Consider the following 6,528-nt stretch of genomic DNA (forward strand, 5'->3'; position numbering starts at 1 on the left):
CTCTTGACAATACCCCATAGATTCTCTATAATAGATTCTTTATGGGGTTAAGGTCAGGTGAGTTTGCTGCCAATCAAGCACAGTGATACTGTTGTGTGTAAACCAGGTATTAGTACTTTTGTCAGTGTGGACAGGGGCCAAGTGCTGCTGGAAAATGAAATTTCCATCTCCAAAAAGCTTGGCGTAGCTAAGGTTTTGGTTCAGGGGGCCGAAACTATTGAGTGGGCCTCTAACCAGGTAACCCTGATTCCAACTATAGCGGCGCACCCAGATAGTTGATGTAGGAAAACCTCAGCAGATGACCGCGCTGTTACTAAAAATAATCTCTATACAAAGACCAGCACTGATATTACCGCCATATGGTGACATATATTGATAGATGCCAGTCCTGCAGAACATATAAGAGATCACAGCTCAGTTTTATATAGTACCTTACAGCTGACGTTCTTTCTGATTAAATTGTTCACTTTTCCCGTCTTTTCCATCTGGCCCAGACCGACACGACAACTTCTCCAGCCAGGACTCAGAGTCTCAGGTATGCAGAGATCACAACAAAGACACATTTGACTCCTTACATTTCAGGCACTGACCACATCTATCCCCAACCTGCACAAACTTCTCATCCTGCTGATACCCCAATACTGAGCCTCTGCTGCAAAATGTGTCCCTATTACTGCACCTACTGTGTGCCCTCTAGATGGTAAAACAAACCTCTAAAATAAAGTAATGCCGTGTGCAAGTGTCCTAGAAAACAGTGCCCACATTGTGCCCCCTAGAAAGTAATAGTGCCCCTTCGACAGTCACGATAACCTGAGTTCCCCTATAACAATAAGTGCCCACCTAAGATTTAATAATGTCCTGAGTCTCCCCCCATGTAGAGCTCCGCTCTAACCAGTATGATGTTCTCCTATTCACGATATAATTCCCCCTCACTGTATAGTACCCCCACACAGTATACTGACCCCTTAGTAGCCCCCAAGCTGATGGCTCCAACACTGTATGATGGCCTCCACACTATACAAAGACCCCACATTATCTCCCACACTGTATGATGGCCCCCACGCTGTTCAAAGAACCCACATTATCTCCCACACTGTATAAATAGCCTACATATAGTATAATGCACCAGATAGTCCTCAATATAGTATAATTCACTCACCATAGTCCTTCGTATAGTATAATGCCCCCCCGTAGGCAGATTCTGCAGTATAATGCCCCCCCCATAGGCAGAGTCTGTAGTATAATGCTCCCCCCTCCTCATAGACAGAGTCTGTAGTATAATGCCCCCCCCCCCTCCTCATAGGCAGAATCTGTAGTATAATGCCCCCCCCATCTCATAGGCAGAGTCTGTAGTATAATGGGCCCCCCCTCCTCATAGGCAGAGTCTGTGGTATAATGCCCCCCCATCTCATAGGCAGAGTCCATAGTATAATGCTCCCCCTCTTATAGGCAGAGTCTGTAGTACAATGTCCCCCCCATAGGCAGAGTCTGTAGTATACTGCTCTCCCCTGCTCATAAACAGAGTCTGTAGTATAATGCCCCCCATAGGCAGAGCCTGTAGTATAATGCCCCCCCATAGAGAGAGTCTTTAGTATAATGCTCCCCCCCTCCCCATAGACAGTCTGTAGTATAATGCCCCCCCTCCCCATAGGCAGAGTCTTTAGTATAATGCCCCCCCCTCTCTGTGGGCAGAGTCTTTAGGATAATGCTCCCCCATAGGCAGAGTCTGTAGTATAATGCACCTCCCCCTTCCCATAGGCAGAGTCTGTAATATAATGCCGCCCCCCTCCCGGCAAAAAATAAATAAACAGTACTCACCTCTCCTCCTGGTTCCCTCACTGCTCAGAGCACCCAGCCCGCACACATCTTCAGTACAGCGGGCCGGGCGCCAAGTGATGATGTCAGAGACGTCAGACACAGAAGGGACTAATGGGAGAGAGATCCGCGCTCCCTCTCTCATCAGTAAACTTGCGGCGGTGACAGGCGGTGGGGCCCGATGCTGGCACCAGGGGCATGCCAGATACAGTTACACTGGCGTAGCCCTGGATGGGCCCCCTAAGAGCGAGGGGCCCGGGGCCACCGCCCCCTTTGCCCCCCTGGTAGCTATGATACTGTGGCGGAGGGAAGCATGAAGTGCTCTAAAATTTCCTGGTAGACGGCTGCGCTGACTTTGGTGTTGAAAAAACACAGTGGACCTACACCAGCAGATGACACGGCTCCCCAAACCATCACTGATTGTGGAAACTTCACGCTAGACCTCAAGCAGCTTGGATTGTGGCCTCTCCACTCTTCTTCCAGACTCTGGGACCTTGATTTCAAATGAAAATTGGAACTCTGGGACCTTGTGGAGTGTGTCAATGACTGGCTTCTGGACATCTGTCAAGTCAGCAGTCTTCACCAAGATTGTGGAGCCTACTGAAACAGACTAAGGGACCTTTTTAAATGCTTAGGTAGTCTTTGCAGGTGTTTTTTGTTAATTATTTTAATTTACTGAGTTAATGACTTTTGTGTTTTCATTCGCTGTAAGCCATAATCATCAACATTTGTGAAGCACCTGGGGGTTCCAAGTGCTCATTATGCATCTAGATAGGTGCCTTGGGGGGTCTAGTTTCCAAAATGGGGTCACTTGTGGGGGAGCTCCAATGTTTAGGCACACAGGGGCTCTCCAAACACGACATGGTGTCTGCTAACAAATTGAATGGAAAATCAGCTCAAATTGTTAGCGGACACCATGTTGCGTTTGGAGTGCCCCTGTGTGTCTAAACATTGGAGCTCTCCAACAAGTGACCCCATTTTGGAAACTATACCCCCCAGGGAACTTATCTAGATGGGTGGTGAGCATTTTGAACCCCCAGGTGATTCACAAATTAATCCGTAAAAATGAAAAAGTATTTTTTTTTCCCACTTTTTCATTTTTATGAAACAATTTGTGAAGCACCTGGGGGTACCAAATGCTCACTATGCATCTAGATAGGTGCCTTGGGGGGTCTAGTTTCCAAAATGGGTTCACTTGTGGGGGAGCTTCAATGTTTAGGCACACGGGGCGCAGGAGGGGGCACACTCAGGCACACGCGGCGCAGGAGGGGGCACGCTCAGGCACACGCGGCGCAGGAGGGGGCACGCTCAGGCACACGCGGCGCAGGAGGGGGCACGCTCAGGTACACGGGGAGCAGGAGGGGGCTGAGGAGATGGAAGAGCCAGCAGCAGCAGGGGGGGGGTGATCACTGGGGCAAAAGGGGGCAGAAAGGGGGGCAGGAGCCAGCAGCAGCAAGCGGGGGTAGGAGCCGGCAGGCAGTAGCTGGCAGCAGCAGGGGGGGTGATCACTCGGATGGGGGGGTGATCACTGGGGGGAGGGGGTGATCATTGGGAGGGGGGTGTTCACTGGGGAGAGGGGGTGATCATTGGGAGGGGGTGATCATTGGGAGGGGGGGTGATCACTGGGAGGGGGAGATGGTGGGTGAGATCACTGGGACTGGGGGATGGTGGGTGTGATCACAGGCGCAGGGCATTTACACTGAGCCTGCTGCTGCCTGTGATCACAGTCCACCGGCTGTCAGAAGGAGAGCAGCAGCCGGTGGATGAAGACGTGGAAGATATTGGGAGCGGAGGTCGGGGTGCAGGTAAGAAATTGGGAGGGGGTGGAGGGGGTAGTGGAGGTGGGGGGGGGTCGGGGGGAAGTGGGGGCAATACTACCTGCTGCGGATCAGCGGTGGCGGATCAGCGGCGGCAGCAGACGATCCACGGCGGCGGCAGCAGGACGATCCACGGCGGCGGCAGCAGGACAATCCATGGCGGCGGCAGCAGGACGATCCACGGCGGCAGCAGGACGATCCACGGTGGCAGCAGACGATCCAGGGACGGGATGGAGCTGGGGAGTTTCAGCCATCGTGAACAACTCCCTCCACATCTGATTGGGGCTAGTGTCCATGTGACGCTAGCCCCCCAATCAGATCTGGGGGGAGGGGGGGACAGAGGTGACACTCCCCCCAGCCAATGGCTCATGCTATATGCATCAATCCATGCCCAGATAGTAAATATTTCACCAATTTCCATTGGTGAAATATTTAATTCATTCCGATTGTCAGTTTCACTAAAGTGAAAGTGAAACTGCCAATTGGGGGGGTTTTAGGCACGGGAGGGTTAATCCACCACCTGTGGGGTCAACTACAGGTGTCACAGTTGCAGTAGCAACTGTGACACCTGAGCGACCCTGCTCGCAGGCACTGCAGGGGAGCGATCCCTCCATGTCACAGACGCTGTGACACGGGTCGGGAACGAACTGAATTCCATGTCACAGACGGTGTGAAACGGGTCGGGAAGGGGTTAATGATAGTGCAATATGGTCTGTAAGATTCCCAAATCATGGGACATGGCGCACACTATCAGGAAGTGCCCCTCTTTTTATTAACACTAGTGCCCATCCACTGCACTAGTTCTATCAATAACTATTTCCTATCTCATATACTAAACCTATTATCCTTATCCTATGTGTTATGCAATTCAAAAATTCTATAAACAAATTAGGAAATCCCAGAATTATAATAGAAACCCTAAAATACAAATGTTATTAAATCTCATTAAAAGCGGGACATATATCACCTTAAGTGAAAACAAATTAGTCACACCCCTAATGATAAACCCTTATTCAGACTGCGGGAAGAGGCACTTCTCAATCAGAGGCAGGCCACACCCATTGAGTACTATATACAGTGGGTACGGAAAGCATTCAGACCCCTTTACATTTTTCACTCTTTGTTTCATTGCAGCCATTTGGTAAATTCTAAAAAGTTCTTTTTTTTTCTCATTAAAGTACACTGTGCACCCCATCTTGACTGAAAAAAAACAGAAATGTAGAAATTTTTGCAAATTTATTAAAAAAGGAAAACTGAAATATCACATGGTCATAAGTATTCAGACCCTTTGCTCATATTTAAGTCACATGCTGTCCATTTCTTGTGATCCTCCTTGAGATGGTTCTACTCTTTCATTGGAGTCCAGCTGTGTTTAATTAAACTGATAGGACTTGATTTGGAAAGGCACACACCTGTCTATATAAGACCTCACAGCTCACAGTGCATGTCAGACCAAATGAGAATCATGAGCTCAAAGGAACTGCCTGTTACGATGTTAGTAGATACCCTGAAGTCCAATGGCGTGGGCCAAAAGCAGAGACTGAGACAAGAGTAGTGTGAAAGTCTATTTTAAACTCAAGTGCAAAAGATCACAGCAAACAGTTTATGAAGGTAAGTTCATTCCAAACAACACTTCTTAGAACCTAATCTGTAAGGCACGGCCTTCATTACTATTAGGGTATGTAAACGTTAACGATAGTCCAAGTTTACTTAGGTACAGTAATATGCAAACAGAAATAAGGATAGTAAGCAGACGTAGGCATTCCTCAGTTGATTGTGGACTCACGTAGTGCAGAAGAGAAGACAAACTGGAATATGGATCTGGATATTGAAGAATGCAGGAGGTGCAGCGGAGGAAACAGCGATGTCTTAAGCAGAGCTGGAGCCGGGTATTTAAACACATAGCAAGATGGTGACTATACCAGAGGTGTAGAGATCCAGGAGAAGTTTGCTTCAGGAAGACAAAAGTTCAGAGATCCCAGCGTGAGTGAACAACAGCCAGCGGTTCCTTTCAGCAGAAGTCCCCTTAGCAGAGGATTCAGGCAGCAATCCTTTCAGCGGATGACTAGGAGTAAACACAAGGTCAGCAAGACTCTATTCAGAGGGCTAGCACAGGTGAGTAGAAAGCTAAAAGCACACAATACTCAGGCAAGGCATGATTGCAACACATGCAGTTTAAGTAGGTCCACAGGCAGGAAACACATGACCCCAGTGAGGCAATGGAAGCCATCTTGGCTAAGGGAAAAACTATTGGCAAAGTAAAATTAAACCTGGCATCCTGACACTGGCCAAGGAGCTTAGAGACAGAATTGTGGCAAGGCACAGATCTGGCCAAGTTTACAAAAGAATTTCTGCATTAGTCAAGGGTCCTAAGAACACAGTGGCCTCCATAATCCTTAAATGGAAGAAGTTTGGGACCACCAGAAGTCTTCCTAGACCTGGCCGTCCAGCTAAACTGAGCAATCGTGGGAGAAGAGCCTTGGTGAGAGAGGTAAAGAAGAACCCCAAGATCACTGTGGCTGAACTCCAGAGATGCAGTAGAGAGATGGGAGAAAGTTGCATAAAGTCAACTATCACTGCAGCCCTCCACAAGTCGAGCCTTTATGGCAGAGTGGCCCAACGGAAGCCTCTCCTCAGTGCAACACATATGAAAGCCCGCACAGAGTTTTCTTAAAAACACATGAAGGACTCCTAGTCTATGAGAAATAAGATTCTTTGGTCTGATGAGACGAAGATAGAACTTTTTGGTGATAATTCTAAGCGGTATGTGTGGAGAAAACAAGGCACTGCTCGTCACCTGCCCAATACAATCCCAACAGTGAAACATGGTGGTGGCAGCATCATGGGGGTGTTTTTCAGCTGCAGGGACAGGACGGCTGGTTGCAATTGAAAGAAA

Source organism: Phyllobates terribilis, unplaced genomic scaffold, assembly GCF_046119375.1.
Source record: "Phyllobates terribilis strain yellow unplaced genomic scaffold, ASM4611937v1 Scaffold_51__1_contigs__length_9155689, whole genome shotgun sequence".
Classification (NCBI taxonomy): Eukaryota; Metazoa; Chordata; class Amphibia; order Anura; family Dendrobatidae; genus Phyllobates; species Phyllobates terribilis.